The sequence below is a fragment of the Acomys russatus genome, chromosome 26 (genome assembly GCF_903995435.1).
Source record: "Acomys russatus chromosome 26, mAcoRus1.1, whole genome shotgun sequence".
Lineage (NCBI taxonomy): Eukaryota > Metazoa > Chordata > Mammalia > Rodentia > Muridae > Acomys > Acomys russatus.
In genome coordinates this window covers 538,533-554,795 of record NC_067162.1, presented here as the reverse complement: position 1 = coordinate 554,795, position 16,263 = coordinate 538,533, and the positions used below count along the sequence as shown (strand labels likewise).

Sequence of the window (16,263 nt, the reverse complement as noted above, 5' to 3'; positions counted from 1 at the left end):
GAGATTATTGAAAGGCTGCCCTAAAAGGATGTAACATTTCTTTTGGGGAGGAGTGAGAGATTCATATGTAAGAAAAGGTAGAAACAAAAATTCTTGACTTCTAAGTAAAAGGCTTGATTTGTCCATTCTTGACTTGTCTTAAGTACTCAGAAAAGGAGGTCAGAAACCAGGGAGGTGAGAGCCTTCTCTGCTTTGAGATGCCTTTAGGGCCCCCTAGTGGCTATTTTAAGGCCTTCTGTTTAGTAAGATTAATTCTGTAGGACCCTAGAGGGAGGGGGGTAGGTGGGAGGCAGGGGAGGGAGGGGCACGGGAAGGAGGGAGGGAGGGAGGGAGGGAGGGAGGGACGGTGAGAGAGAGAGAGAGAGAGAGAGAGAGAGAGAGAGAGAGAGAGAGAGAGAGAGAGAGAGAGAGAGAGAGAGAGAGAGAGAGAGAGCTTTTTTAGTGACAGGTGCAATGGGGGTATAAGGATAAATAGCAGTTGGTTTAGAAGGCACAATACTTTCCCATTTCTTAGCAAAACCTGCACTGATTCTTTAGCAATAACAGATACATCTCCTTACATAATTTATTCTGCGTTCTTCATACTATATTATGCCATAGCCAAAATCATTTTATGACATTTATATCTTGGTTTGTGTCAAAGAGGTATAATTCCTAGACAATCACTTCCAACTTCAGAATACACACACACACACACACACACACACACACACACACACACACACAGACACACACACACAGAGAGAGAGAGAGAGAGAGAGAGAGAGAGAGAGAGAGAGAGAGAGAGAGAGAGAGAGAGAGAGACTCTAAATTTCTTAGGCTGTTAAACTTAGGAAAGTAAGGCAATTTCCATAGGAAAATTAAAAAATGTGGGGTTTCCATGATACCAATTAACCAGTGCTGTCTGTGGGATACAAAAGTCTAACAAATTCTCCATTTAGCCCATTCCACACACCAGTGGTGTACAGCTGTAACCTTGATGTGAGAGAGTGAAGCTCTATGGGACCTCACTGACCCCAGTGAGTACAGCTCCTGCACCACCCTGCATATGTTTTTCAAAGATCCGTTCTTTGATCTTTACAATGGAGATGTTTCTTTTCCACATTCTTTGTCTTTGAGTTTCTGATATTAATTCAATTACTTCTTCCTTTGCTTGTAAATTCCAAGACTCTCTTCCCTTCCTCTTATTAACATGCTAATGTATTGTAATAACGCATTTTTACACTATTAATGAAGTGAAGCGAGGCGATAAATAAAAAGAAAGCACACATTCTTGCTTTAACTTTACCCAGTCCCAGGGTGGGGGCTGGTGTGGGAGAGGAGGAAGAGAGTAGGAAGGACTGCTGTTCTGCAAAAAACAAAATAAAAATGATCCTCTTGTTTTCTGGGAGTTCTAGAACAAAGCAATATGTCAGAGGAAGAACTGAACTGCTTTCGAGCTAAAAGGCTTGGCATTAAACTTTGACACTTTAATGGTTTCTAGAATATTAGATAATATTTTACCACATAATGTTCTTCTGCGACACAATAATGGCATCAAAACCAGATAAGATCTGCTATCCCAGAAACGTTTACGGTGAGACGCATCCCAGTAGAGGTAAGACATCAGGACCTCAGCATCGCAGTTAACTATCCCGAAGCTCCAAAACAAACGTTTTTTACTTCTTTGCCAGGGTCTTTGCTGTGCAACCTCTACCTTTCTTTCGCATCCTCCTTGACTGAGGCTCCCACTGATTAGGTAAACAGCACTGGGAACCGGGGGAGAAGCCTCTGCTGGTGGTGGAAGGGGTCTTGACTTCAAGAGGCTAGAGGGAAGGCAAGGGTGGAGTGGTGGTGGTGATGGATGATGGAAGAGTGCCGGCCGGGTCAAAGGACAGGCCAAGGGTGTAGGTACCAAGGCGGGAGCCTGGAGGTGGGGGTAGTATCAGAGAGAGGATGGATCCCTGAATTCCGGGATAGAGTGGTGCCCCACCTCGGGTTGGGGCGAAGCTTCCTAAGCTAATCGGCCTTTTCTTACGCTCTATCTTCCCCAGCCCTTCAAAAGAAAGTGGGTGGGCTGCCAGCGGAGAAAGGCGCAGGGGAAGGCAGAGACCCAGTGGCTTCTAGGGTTGGGGGGAGGTAGGGACTCCGGGAAGTGGACCCCAGAAGCCTTGGGACTGAGTTGCGAAAAAACCCGGGAGTGGATCGCGCTTTCGGAGCTCGGTCTTCCAATCAGAGTTGTTCATCCACCCGCTTTCTCTTTCTCTCTCAGGCTCATCTTAAGCTTCATGGGGGTGTTTTCCCGACGATCATCCCGTTCCCTTTACTGTAACCAAATCCACACACTCCTTCTGCAACTGGGCATCCCTACCCTCGTCATTAACATCCGGAGGCTGGATGTCCCACCAGTGGGAAATTGAACGCGGGGTTCATAGGAAGAATACAATTAGAAAGGGGTGCATCATGTGTATATGTGTGTATCGGGGAGGGCACAACATGTAGTTCCCCCTTGGGAGAAAAACAGTCTTGCACAGGATTCTTGGATCCAGAATCCAAACAAGATGCTGACAAAACGTTCAGTTGAGTCTCCTCGCAGCTCCGGCTGCCCCATACCTTGCCCACTTAGGGGAGAGCAGCGTTTCCAGCAGAAGGAAAAGCATAGGAAACTCCCTACTTCCCAAAGACTGCTATTTTGTAAAAGGGGTGGCTCGGTTGACACCGCCACCCCCCCCCCCACCCCCCGCAGCCATCCCTGCAGCATCTTCTGAGGACCCAGCACGCCTATCTACCTCTTCTTTCTGCCTAGAGCTGGGGCAGCCGCGATCAGGCCAAGTTGGGGAAGAAGGGCGGAGAGCTCCCCCAAGCATTCTTATCCCGCGGCGACCCGGCCCGAAGTCCCTGCTCCGGGTGTTGCTTCCGCCTGTGTTCCAGTGAGCCAAGGAGCCGAGGGTGGAGCTTGGCCATAGGCGTAGCCTAGGCAGGGCCGGCACTAGAGACGCACATTGCTGGCGCATCCCATTGGTCGTCCGTGAGGTCACGAGGACGGGGCGGGCCCCTAGGCGGTCTCCGGCCCCGCCCCCTCTCGGAACCCGGCCTCGGATCGCAGTTCTCCCCCCGCCCCCCCCAGCTGCACAGACATGACACAGACACACAGTCACTGCAGCTGCTGAACGAGCCCGACGCTCTAAGCACGCGGCGGCGGCCGGACTAACCCGGAGCTCGAAACCCAGCGCGCTCCCACGCCGGTCTCCGCACAGAGGTTCCCGCCCGGCCGCGCGCGGGAAGCGGGGATCGCGCGCCCGTCCGTTCGCCGCTCCAGGCTGTCCACGGCGTCTGCAGCGGACGCGCGGCTCCAAACCTGAGCGCTCCGGGAAGCCGGCGCGTCTCGGAGGCGGCGGCGGGGGCCGCCCGCCCGGACTCCCCGCACCCACCTAGCTGCGTCCCGTTCGCCGCGCCCCGGCGGCCGTGACCTTCCAAGGGGCGCCTACCCCGGCCCCGCGCCCCCGGTCCCGCGCTCCAGGCCGGGGCGAGGCCCTCTTCAGCGCCCGCTTCCCGCGGAGCCGCGGGCGGGCGCCGCAGGCCCGGGGGGAGGGTCACGGCAAGCAGCTATCTCCGGTCCCCGAGCTCGCTCGCTTCCCGGCCCGGCTGAGCTGCCCTCCGGCTTCTTCTGAGCCTGGGCGCTAGGAGCCGGGGGCGCGGCCGCACTCGCCCCGCCGGACCGGCTACGGACAGGCCCTGCCCAGAAGGGGCTCAGCTGCCTGGGGCGCGGGAGGTGGAGTCGGCGGGGCTGTTGCTGTGCGTTTCTTCCTCGCGCTTGTTCCCGGGACCCAACCCAGGGCGGCCCCAGGCCCCTGCCCATGCTAGGTGCCCCTTGGCTTGGAAGAGTCCTGGCGTGGAGTAGCAGCTCCTTGCAGCCGCCTCAGAGAAGGAGAAAGAGGGGACAGTGATCAGTCTCCGCGAAGCAGACCTTTCGTGTGGCATTTGGAGCTCAAGGCTGTCCCAAAGTCTGTGCTTGGCATCGACCGTCGGGTTAGAATAGCGCCAGCTGAGATTGCCCACCCGGAACCCCTGCACTTGGTAGGTGTCAGTGGCGCGACTCGGTTCAGCTCTTCTGGAGTGTCCCTCTGCTTGTGGGTAGTCAAAGCCAAGGTAAGAGCCCTGGGGTGTGAGAGAACCTCCGTGGGGATGCTTTGGTGAGAGCAGTGCCGAACAAGTTATCCAAACCTGTAGCTGATACTCGCATTGCTTAGGAAGCTGGCAAAGACGGTGGGCACACCGTTTTTGACTTGGTTTTGAGTCCTGGAAACCAGGAGGTGGAAGACCTCAAGTCTCTGGTGGCCCCTGGACTTGTCTCAGGGCCTGACATGCTCATGGGCTTAAGGATGTTGGTAGGTAGTAGGGGATGGAGGAGGGGGGAGTGTGTTTGTGTGTTTTTCAGTAACACTTGGAGGTATTGGACCCTCCTTGTCTTTCTACGATGCCCTGAGACCTTTTCTTTCCATTGGTTGAAGAAAGGCCGGTTTGGGGGGCGGGGAGCTGAGGGCTGGGATGATGTACATCCACATTTTGCAAGAAACTTTTGAAGAAAGAGTGGTTGGTCGAAATGGTAGTGGTCAGTGCCCAGCCAGAGCTTCCTGTAAATGTCATTGCTTTGGATGTTGGGATGATGACTCTAAAGTTTGAGCATCTTGAAGTTATTTTGTTTATCACTTTGAAATACCCTGTCTGTGTAAGGACAGTTCTTTCTACAAACCATGTCTTTGCTCTTGGGAGACTTATTAAACCTATGTGCTTCTTCCGGAACAATCTGATTTTAAATGGATCACTTCAGAGGGAACAAATTTTCTTTTACACACCCAGTCCATCCCCTGGATGACACTGTTTAATGGGGATACATTTTTTTTTCCCAGTTCCACTGCTGACCTACCCGGTTGAGTAGGTTTCTGCTGAATTCTGAATCCGTGAATTTTGTCACTCAGTCCATTTAGAATGATCTCCTGAGGGAGCAAAATAGCAGCTCACATTTTCCGTGAATGTCACAGGAAGTTTTACTGGGTCTTATGTAAGTGTCCCAAGAGAGAACTCATACTCTTTCTTCCTTCAAGGGGACAAAGGAGGACTGGTGGGGGTGGCACATCGCCTAAATGCAGATGCCTTTTCCAACACAGGTGGGGACCCAAAGTGCTCATTCATTCCGTGGTAGAGGCTGATGTCTCTCTTTGCCTCTCCTGCCTTTTTCCACATCAGGATCCACTTTGATAGACTCAAGATATGGGAGGGTTCTAAATTAGGAAAAGAACAAGTGGTGGTTTCTGTTCTCATCTCTCACAAATGGGTGACATGAATGAATTACTCTCCAATGTGTTGGGGCCTCAATAGGGGAGAAAAAAAAAAAGACTAAAAGAAAACTTGCTTGAAGGTTTCACACATCTCTTGTGTACCTTTATTTTTGAAGAGTGCTTTACCTCAGTGAAAATTGCTTGAGGAGAACACGCATTTATCGAGCTCAGGCCTGTTAATTCCATTCAGGGAAGGAAAGGATCTGAACAGAGGGCAGAAGCTATAAGGATTTAGCTGTTAGCGGATTTTCCAGAGTGTCAAAAAACAGAGGCAAGCTCCCCTAATCGGACAGAGAGGCTTCTAGAGCAGAGATTTCCACCAGTCTGGGTGAGCACAGGGTGCCTGTAAATGTGGGCTCTGTGTGCTTCATGAAGTGGTCCGAATTGTGGACTAATATTTTTAATGTGAAAGGATGTGGATTCCTTTGGCTTTTAAGTTGAAGCTGGAAGAGCCTTAGAAATAAAACTAAATGTTTTATCCTCTCTTAGGTCAAGAGAATGCTTCTTGTCTCGGTTACCAAGGTTTTCCCATTCCCGAGCTGTCCTTTAAAGTCAATGCCTGAAGGCAGGAGGCTGCTTTACCATCCTTCAGCCTCCTACAGGACACTAGTGGAGCGGGGGCGGGGAACTGGCTTTCTATTCCACCACCAAAACACAAAGACCAAGAACAGATGCTAGAAATGACCATGGCTTATTGTTAAAGGTCATGATCTTAAGTTTCTGGTACCCAAATTCTGCTTGAATTAATAAGTGGATTCCAAATGTTTGGATGGTGGGCCTGATGTAATCAGGTGGGTGTTAAGTATGAGGTGCTATGGGAAAATGTGGTAAAACTCAGGTACAGTGTTTTAAGTCTATAAGAGCTATACATTTTGGGAAGGTAACCTCCTGCAAACTACGTGTTTAACATTGGGTCATGCTAACTTTAAATTCCCTAAAAGTGCTTGTAACTATCCCCTATCCCTTTTGTAGGTCTGAGGTTCAAGCTCAGAGCCTCATACTTGCTAAGGCAAATGCTCTGTATACTACTGGGCTATAGCCCCAGCCCCTCCTTATTTGGGAATGAGGGTGAGGGTGGGGCTTTTGGACTATGAAGCTCAGTCTTCAAAAATAACACTTCTTCAAGACATCGCTGAAATTAATTCCATCAAACTTAACATTTCTTGCTGTCATCCCCTTAAAAGTACATCCCTTACACAGATGGTAACATAGCATTTGACAGAGTGGTTGGACTTAGATGCTCTCTGTACTTTTAACAGTGTTAAATCGTTAGTGTCTGGGCGTCTTCCAGCAGAATTAGATGATAATTGTATTTCCCTGGAGAACAGAGCCCCTTGGCCCAAGTCTACACACAGCAACTAAGTCTTATGAAAGACATACTAGGTAAGAAGAGTCTGAGAGACTGACCATTCCAGAATACTGGCACCCAGAGGACACATCTCACAAAGATCTAGGTCCTGCTAGGGTCTTAAAGCCCGATTCAGCATGTAGAATTAGACTTTGTTCAGAACCTGCAAAATTCTACAAGTTATTTCATTGCCTGAACTCCTGGGGTCTGTTAGATTGTATCTGTGACCTTTTCCTTATAAGTATAATACATATGTAGGCAGTTTAAGGAGAATTGCTTTCTGGCCTTGGAAAAATGATCAACATAGAGTCTTATCCTTTTATTAAGGCTTTATAGATTGATTCTCATAGGTGCAATATAACCAAGGAGTAAGAGATCGGAAGGAAATACTGTTAGAGTTGTCATTGAGTAACCACTAAAAGCCTAAGAACATCTGGGCTGTGGTCCTAAGGCATTGAAGGGCCTTGATGAAACCCTTTGGCAGAGGTGGAAGGAGAAACTGAGGCAGAATGCTGGCCTTGTGTAGGGTCAATGAACAAGGTGAAGGTGTCTTTGTGACTCAGGCAAGAACAATGATGGTTTGGGGCCTCACTGTTGTAGTCTTGTGTGTTAGACAGTGTGATGTTCAGTTTTGGAAATCAGTAGGTAGACTCCATCAGAGTTAAGTATTCTTATGTATATTTTGGAAGACTTCTATTTTAGCAAATAGTGATTGATTCTGAATTTTTTGTGACCAGTGCCTTGCCTTGTGCTGAGGTCAAAGTCGTTCTTCATTTGGCACATTGTTGATCAGTGATAGCAGAAAGCTATCCACTCCTATAAGTTGAGTACTATTACTATGCAGATGTGTTCAAAGTATGACTTGGAATTTCCTAGGTTATTGGGAATAAGGGAGACAGAGCATCATGGAAACCACAGTATTCATCTTCTGTGAGTAGTCAGGGGAATGGCAGCTGGAAAAGGAGAATTTTTGGGAAAGGAAAGCTTGGAGCCAGAAGGTTAGATATTGTGGTTTAGTCTCATGCTCTGTGTAATCAAAATGGGGCAAAGTGGTTGCTGGGTGAGTTCCAAGAAAACTAGTTGATTGCCTCATATTGCTATTAAAGGATAGACATGTTTTGGTGTCCCTTGTTTTTCTCCACATAAAACTTTTCTCCTGTCCTTTCAAAAGCTATTAGCAAGGCAAATAAAGAAAGGATCCCTTTTCAAATCTAAGTCCGCCCTCTGTGTACATGAATGACATCTGGGGTTTCATTGTCTCATTATGCAGCAGTGGGAAAAAGAACCCCAGTTACTTAACATATAATACAGTATGGTGAAGGCAAAGCAGCCTTCTATTAAAATACATTTTATTTTGTCAATTTTAGTTCCAGATAGAGCTATAGCTGTCTTTCTCCCCGGAACAAGGTTCCTCCTGCATTATCGCTATTTCCATTCTAGTCTCAACCTTCTTTGCAAGAGTTTTATACTTCTGAAAATGGAACTATGCCTGCACATGTCTGTCTACCTTTATGTGTATGTTACCCTCTAGATTGTCTTGGTATCCATTGGGAATTGTTTCTTAGGTCCCTTCCCCTTAAGACAATTTCCACAGATGTCTAAGTTCCCTTTATAAGATGGTATAATGTTTACATAGAAACTATATAAACCTCCCATATAATCACCTCTACATTATTTATAATACCTACCCCAATGTAAATGGTGCATACTTACTATAGTGTACTGTTGAAAAGGTAAATGGCAGAACACAAAAGTCTACATGTTTAGTATAGATAAAATTTTTATTTTTTATTTTATTTAAAGATTTAGTTTTACTGTATGTGTTTGAGTGTTTTGCCTGAATGTGAAGTGCACTGTGTACATACCTGTACCCCAGATGCCAGAAGAGGGCACTGGATTCCTTGGAATTGGAGTAAAGACAGTTGCAAACTATCTGTGGGTGCTGGAAATTGAACTCAGGTCCTCTGTAAAAGCAGCAGGTGCTCTTAACTGCCCTAACATCTCTCCAGCCTTGACACATTTTTATTGCTTCTCTTTGCTGTTGGTTGCATGCCTCCATGGTTTCACCCTTTTAGTCTTGGGGTTGACTGCATGTGTTGTGGAAGAGAGTCAACATGGAGCCATTCTATCAGAGGGCCCTATAGAGAATGGGAAGTCAGAGTTGCAGGAGCTGGAATAAAGGTGTGTGTGTATGTGTGTGTGTGCGCGCGCGTGCTTACATATGTGTGCCTACATATGTGCAGCTACATGTATGTTTGTATTCGTCCATTTGCTTTGCACCTTTTATGCATATATTCAGTGGATTGGATTAAGTCAACTTGGTGCTCCATGTTTTCTGGATTGCAGGTACTCCCTGTCAGTAAGGCATTGCTCATCTTATAATTTATAGTCTGCTGAAAGGGAAAGGTCTAACCTAAGTGGTAAGGTTTAGACTGCCAGATACGGCTTTAGCATTCTGCTCTGAAGTGGGAAGAGACCTGGCCAATCAAAAGGTGTACTTAAAAAGAATGTTGCAAGCTGGAGCTTGGTGGCGCAGGCCTTTAATCCCAGCACGCAGGAGGCAGAGGCAGGCACATTGCTGTGAGTTCGAGGCCAGCCTGGTCTACGAAGCAAGTCTAGGACAGTCATGGTTACACAGAGAAACCCTGTCTAAAAAAAAAAAAAAAAAAAAAAGAATGACTTCATAAAACCTTTCATACATGAGGCCATGGATATATATGAACAAGCTTGCTTAGTTCTTGTATATGAAGCTGACCCGTTGACCCTGGAATGCTATACTAGTACTTAGTACTCCTGGAGAAAGAAGTGCTTTATGATAAAAAAGAAAACAAAGTGAAACCATTTTACCTGTTTGAAAGTGAAGTAGATAGAAACAGGAGTTGGCCCTTCTAGAGTCTATGCCTGGGACCCCACAGAAGGAAGCCCTTCCATTTGACCTTGTAGGGAGATGTTGGGTAAAGGTGAAAGTTAAGTCAGGAAGAGTGTACCACAACTTGTTTTTGGGTTGCTTCTGAACTCCCCAGGGGCAGAGTGCACTGCTTTTTGGAAAGAAGAAATCTCAAGTGCAGTGTGAGTCTGAGAGTCTGCGTTATGTTAATATTGAAGCTAAATGGGGTGTGCTGTATTTGAGGAGAACTTTGGCATACGAAGTCTGTTCAAACCAAGTAATTTAAGATAAGTAATTGTTTGAGCTATGAAAAGATTTTTATTTTTACAAAAGTGATTTATTGTGGGCGACTATTTAATAGCTGGTCCTTTATTGTATTTGAAGTTATTTTAAGACTGCAATCCTTCTGGACAATTTTAGAAGACTCACCTTTTAGGTAATTCCAAGGACCTTTGAGCCACAAACTACAATGTCTCACCAGATAGCTCATTAGGCTTACCTGCCATGAAGCCCAGTATGGGACGTGCTACAGAAAGAAGAGCAGGTCTTATTTAAATGGCCAAGTTCACTAACTGGCCACACAGAGCAAGTCACTATGTTAGCTAACTGTTCCCAGGATTTGATTTTTTTTTTTTTTAATTTTTTATTTGATTTGATTTTTTGTAATTCCAACTTTGACTCTTTTTTTTTCTTAAATGAGTGTATGTTTTTTTTTTGTGTGTGTGTGTATGTGTGTGTGTGTGTTTTCCAGGGCACATGTGTGGAAGTAAAAAAACAACTCATGGAAGTCTTTCATTGTGTGGACTCCAGGGATGGAACTCATGTCATCAGGCTTGGCAGCAGGTGGCCTTACCAGCTGAGCTATCTCGTTGGTCTGCTTTGCATAATTTTAAAGAAAAAAACCAATGAATTTGTGTGTGTGTGTGTGTTTGTGTGTGTGTATGTGTGTATATATGTGTGTGCACACTGAAAGTTCTTTCAATGACATAGTACTATTAGGGGTTTTGTGGTTCTGTTGTGTCCTCCCTCCCCAAGTACCTTCATGTCTTATCAAGTTCCCAGAAGAGAGTTTGTTCTAGGAATGGAGTGAAATGGAGGTGGTTAAGGCTGCAGAGGTAATTTTGGAGTTGCAGGTAATCACAGGCTGGGGTAGAATGGAAAGTACAGTCTCACCCATAATTTGAGCCTCTCTTGTCACATTATGGGCTTTGCTTTGGACAGGCAGCAGATGCCGATGGAAATGGAGTCCTGACAACTGGGGGAGCTTAGCTCTTAACAGGGTCCTTTTCTGAATTACCAAGGCCAATTGGAAAGAAGGGCTTGACAAATCTTTCCAGCTCTCCATGGTAGCTGTGGAGTTTAGGAGGATTTGCTGCAACACATGGCCTTGGGTGAATTTCTTTCTTCATTTTTTTTTTTTTAAATCATAAAGGAATATGGTCTTGAGTGTTGTTCTGTGGTTAGATGTGGCTACTGCTTCAGACACATTGAAGTATATTTTTTCTTTGGAATAAGGTTAACATGTGTGGCTGACTGGAAGCCATCACTGCCCCCTCCCTTTAGGTTCCAGAACAGTTGTGTGGATGCTTAATAATCCAACAATATGTGCCAGCTTTGTTGAGAGATACTGGTTCTCATCTGGGAGAGACATTTACGGTTCTCCTTGGGAGATACAGACAGAAGGATAAGGGGTGGCTTTTTTCTACCTCTAGTGTGGTGACTGGTGCTTAGTGGGCCTGCATTCTAGTAAGCAGTGACAATGTCAGCACCGAAAGATGTAGTGAATAAAGGTGTGGACCTGTTTTCACAGTTAAGGTGGAGTGATCAGGGAGGGGGAAAGTTCCCGTAGTTCCGGTGTGAATGGGATGAACTTGGGCACTTTGAGGCCACTTGATGGAGCTTTAGATTTTCTGTCTGTGATGGGCATTTCAGATCAGCAAAATAAACTTTCTGGAAGCCTTGTATGTTGGACATTGATGGCCTGGTAATAAGGAAGGAGAGTTCAGTACTGTGATGCGCCCTGTGCCCTTTCTCTGAGTATATAGGAATTTTAACTTATTTGGAATGAGAAGAATGGGTGTGCTCCTAAGCTGGTTCATGTTCAGATGGCAAGATGTGTTGAAAAACATTTCCAGTATAAGCCTTAGAGTGATTGGGGATGTTGACATCTCTAGTGCTGATGACAGTGGCTGTGGCATGACTACAAATGAGGCTGTTGCTTCTGTGTTAGGAGGATCAAGTTGACTTATGGATTGAAGGGAGAGGGAGGGGGAAGGGGAGAGGGAGAGGGAGAGATGTTGTCTCAGTAGGAAAAGGTCAAGGAAGAGACCTCTTTACCCTATAGATGTCGTCCACCTTCTGCGTAGATTTGCATTTCTTTCCCTGGGCTCCTCAGAGCCATGAGTTAACATGAACAGCTCCTGTGATCAGGGCAGCTCTGCTGGGCCACTATTCAGTCTGAAGGAGGCAGCTGAGTCCTGAGACCTGCTCCTTCACACATTCATCCTGGAGGAGACAGTTGAACCCCCAGACCTGGTCCTTTATCCCAGAACCTTGGCAACCAAGGCCAGTGAGGTAATGAAGATTATACACAGGGCTGGTGGGACTAGAGTCCAGGCTCCCTAGCCACCACCTTTGGTTCCACTTTTGTACACCCCTAATTCCAAGCTCTGCCCTCCCTTTCTGTTTTTCCACATACTCTACTTCAGTCTATTTCATACCTACCCAGTCTTCCTTAGCGCAGACAATCCGCCATTAGAGCCATGGTCAGTGACTACATCTCCGCAGCCCCCATGAGATGTGGGGATTCATTCTTACACATGAACACTTAGTGGTTAGGGCTCCTTAGGTTAGTTGTCTGAGCCCTGCCCTTGCCCTGGCTTCCTTGCCTTCAGCCTGTGGGGCTCCCAAATCCTTGTTTCTCTTCTTAGATGACTTTGATACTATTTACTTCCTTTAAGTGAGTCTACAATCTGTCTTTCCTGAATACAGACTCTGTGACCCTCCATGTCCTTATAGTGTTAACTTTCTCATGGAGTCATGAGCCTCTTCCATGTGTGCCTTTACTTGTGTAACGGTGCAGTGACCATTCATCCAGGTCCTTGACCTGTGGAAGGAAGTAAACAGTTAAAAAAAAAAAAAAAAAAAAAGCAGGAATAAAAGGTGAAGGGCACAGGCTTGTGTGCTGGGTAGGCTGAAGGTATCATAGAAGATGATGGTATTCCATTTGAGTCCCAGTGAATCTATGAGAGAGAGGAGGCAATCAAACTAGAACAGAGGTCTTCACATGTGCCTGGTGTCATCATCCCTTCATGCTTACTCTGTTTCTCTGGTCATGTGAGGAGGCCACACCCATCTTAGAATTCATGGGAATATCCTGTAAGTTCCGAGCACTTAGAGATGCCTTGACAGAAGTGTGTTGAGTAAAACGTAGACACTTCTGATCTTGTCCCTGAAACACACAGTTGGAGAGGTTGCAGGGGAGGGGGAAATGTGTGCTGAGTGAATAGCAGTACAAGATAGAAATGAGTTACTAGGGGCTGAGTAGAAAGGCAGTGACATTGGTGGCGGTGGTCCTAGTGAGTGTTAAGCTGAAGGTACTCATGGGAATCTGAAACTGGAGCTTGCTTTAGCTTCTAAAACTCAGTGGAAGAGGCAGTATTTAAATCAGGCCTTAGATATGAAGTACTTAAACCATGAATGGAAGGATTCAAGGAAGGTCAGGCCAGGTAAGGTTGACAGAGCACAAATATCTGATGTGGGGTATGAGAAGAAGCCAGCTAGAGCCTGTTAGCAAAAGCATTGCAGATGCAATGAAGAAAGTAACTACTTCACACTGCTTTGAGCCAAGCACTTTACAACAGGCTCCATCTTCTGATGCCAGCTCATTGGGAAATTCAGGTTTCCACACATGGTTCTCGAGGACCCACTCAAGTGTAGCAGTATGCATTTTCTGCAGATCCCTGGCTGGAATTGTTGCCCCAGGATAGAGGCCAAGAGATGCTTCCGTAAACTTTTCCAGTCTTAGTCATTGGTTCAACTTAAGCTTGACATTGATGTTGGAGTTGGTTATCATTAGTCTTCATAAAGGCAGCCTAGTTGGAATAAAGCTCACTTGTGACCTAGCCACACTTCTTTGGACTGTTCTGGGGAGAGCATTGTTGAGGTAGTCTTTGTGGAACCTCTTTTATTGGAATTTTTTTTTGTTTGTTTGTTTTTGTTTTTGTTTTTTTGTTTTTTAAATGGATGCAGGGTTATAGAAGAACCTAATTCTATACTTTGGATGATACTCAAGAAGAGGCTTAATACAGTAAATTTTTCTTTTCTAAATGAACTGAGAGCAAACTGCTCAGAGTTCTTCCAAGTGGGCCTGTGCTTCACATTCGGAGCCCGGTCTGTGCTCAGACTCTTACCCTATGACTGCCTTACTGCTCTGAAGCATCTTGCTACACTATGGGGATACTTTTTGCATAACGGCGGAGTACACCTTTCTAGATAGCAGTGTTCTTTAAGTAGGGTATTCCACTCCCTAAAAGAGGTTTTATATAGAATCTTTGGAGAATGAGAACTTTTCTAGAATGCTCTGTGGATTTAACCTCGCTGGCTCACTGCCAGTGACTGAAAAACATTTACCTTTCTTATGGGACATACAAAGCTTGTTCTGAACCATCTCCAACACAGTTCTTCCATCTCTTCCCCTTTGCTCCCCATTTTACAAACTACCAATCCCTAACTCTGTAGTTTTCTTACTTGCTAGTTATTTTCCCCAAACCTGACAAAGTATGTACTTCCTTTCTTTGGCTGCTCAGCTCTTTCCTTTTTTTCTGTCTGGGACATTTTTAGTTCCCCTTTGAAGCTAGTTTAGGAAGTTTTCCCTCCTAACTCCTGATCCTGGGTTCTGAATGATACTGTGTGTTCTCTTGAGTGCTGCTACCTTATTCCAGTTTATCACAGTTCTAGCCTTCTGACTAGGTTGGGGCTTGTCTGTCTTCAGCACACACTGCACTTATCTTCAGGGCTTTATCCTATACTTGGAAGTACTGTTTGGCCCATCAATGGTGATAATACTGTTGTAGATTTTGTGATATTTACTGGGCTGATATAAGGTACTATTTTCCTGCACTAGCTTGAGGGTCCCTTTTTTTTTTTGCAGGGGAGCTAGGATGATGTGAATTAGCTTCTTAAAGCATTTACAATTATGGTGACTGCCTGCCCCTTTGCAAAATGTAGAAGGGATGTTGGGTCTTCTTGGGGTATACTGATGCCCCCTGGGAATCTGGTGATCGCAGTGGTGGTAGAAAGTCAATGGGGGGGGGGGGGGGAAGAAAGAAAGAAAGAAAGGAGGACATGACTGCTCTTAGGTCTGGTGGAGGAGAAGGTTTATTGTAGATATCAGGGAGAGCACAGCCAGAGGCAGAGACACCTGGGAGAGTCCAGAGTGAAAATTACCCTGAGCCAGGCCATGTGACTAGCCATGAGACCAGGAGACCAAGAGGCCAGAAGTTAAAGGCTAAAAAGGGATAAAATGTACTTGTGTAGTCAAAATGGATGGATTGTATAGGGAAGAAGGGTAGTTGGGGGAAAGGGACTAAGGAATGCTGAGCTGTCAGAACCTGGTGGACAGGTCCGCTTTGATGTGTTAAATAGGCACCTCTACTATTGATTTTGAGGCCTAACCTACGGAGGTAGAATGGAGTCCTTGACAGACTAGAAGAGCTAGGCCCTGTAGATCTGAACTCACGTCCTCATGCTTGTGTGGCAAGCACTTTACTGCCTGAGCCATCTCCCCAGCTTCCTGCTTTTCATTTTCTTGTCCCTTTCTCACTCAAGTTTTTGACTCTTTCTGGCTTGATCTTTGGATACTGGTAGATGCTCTGACCCTGGCTTCTGTTCAGTTTTAATTCCATTCTACATTCCATTAATGAACCAGATGTTGGAATGGCAGTTATAATTGATTGAGAAATTGTTGAAGAGTGGCGGGGAGTGGCTAAGCAGAATTTGACTAATTATTTTGCAGAAACTCAGCAGTGGTGTGTAGAGCTTCCACATATCCACTCTCTGGTTAGATTATGTCATATTGCTGAGGCCCGTTTAGGCTTTCCTGCACTGGCCCTGTAAGTTAGGCATGCTGCAGCACGCCTACTAAGTCATAGAGGAACAAGTGGCAGAAGAGCACTGGGCTTGTCAGACAGTTTGCGTGATCCAGGCCCTAATAAGACTTCATGAACTTGTGCTTGGCCTAGAGTGTTTGTTGTAAGAGCCAGAAAGCCCCTCTGCGTCTATAGATGTGATCTGACTTAACCCATGCCCAACGATGCTTTCTATTGGGTTTTACCTTTCTCCTTTCCCCTTCTGTTTGAGTTTGCCTGTAATTCGCATTGAAATGTAGTTTTTGGTTCATTTAGTCTGTTATCTTATATATAACGCTGAGAAAGCCCACCTGTTTTAGTTGTTTTGTAGAATTCCATCCTCACGTCCACACACCTCTTTTCCTTAATCCTTTATGATGAGTGCAAGATGGTGCTTGTGAGGAGGGGAAAGGGGAGGAGGAAGAAGGGAGGGAGGGAAGAAGACAGTCCATTTGCTTTCTGTTTTCAGTCCTAGAAAATCTGCAAAGGTCCTGATGGTAAAAGTGTTATGCTGAGATTACCCAGATCTCGAGACCCCCCCAAAAAAGACCACCAGGACTCAATGCCAATTCAATACACACA

The 16,263-nt window shown here is 46.0% G+C and overlaps 1 protein-coding gene across 3 annotated transcripts in view; it reads left to right on the top strand.

Moving 5' to 3' along the window:
* The first annotated feature begins 3,667 nt into the window (after positions 1-3,667).
* Positions 3,668-16,263, top strand: part of Large1 (LARGE xylosyl- and glucuronyltransferase 1) — a 497,928-nt gene continuing 485,332 nt past the window's right edge. For 2 of the 3 annotated variants that reach the window (XM_051168560.1, XM_051168559.1), the window contains exon 1: positions 3,668-4,128. The gene's annotated coding sequence lies outside the window, so the exon portion shown is untranslated. The remainder of the gene's footprint in view (positions 4,129-16,263) is intronic. The other variant, XM_051168561.1, reaches the window with a different exon arrangement.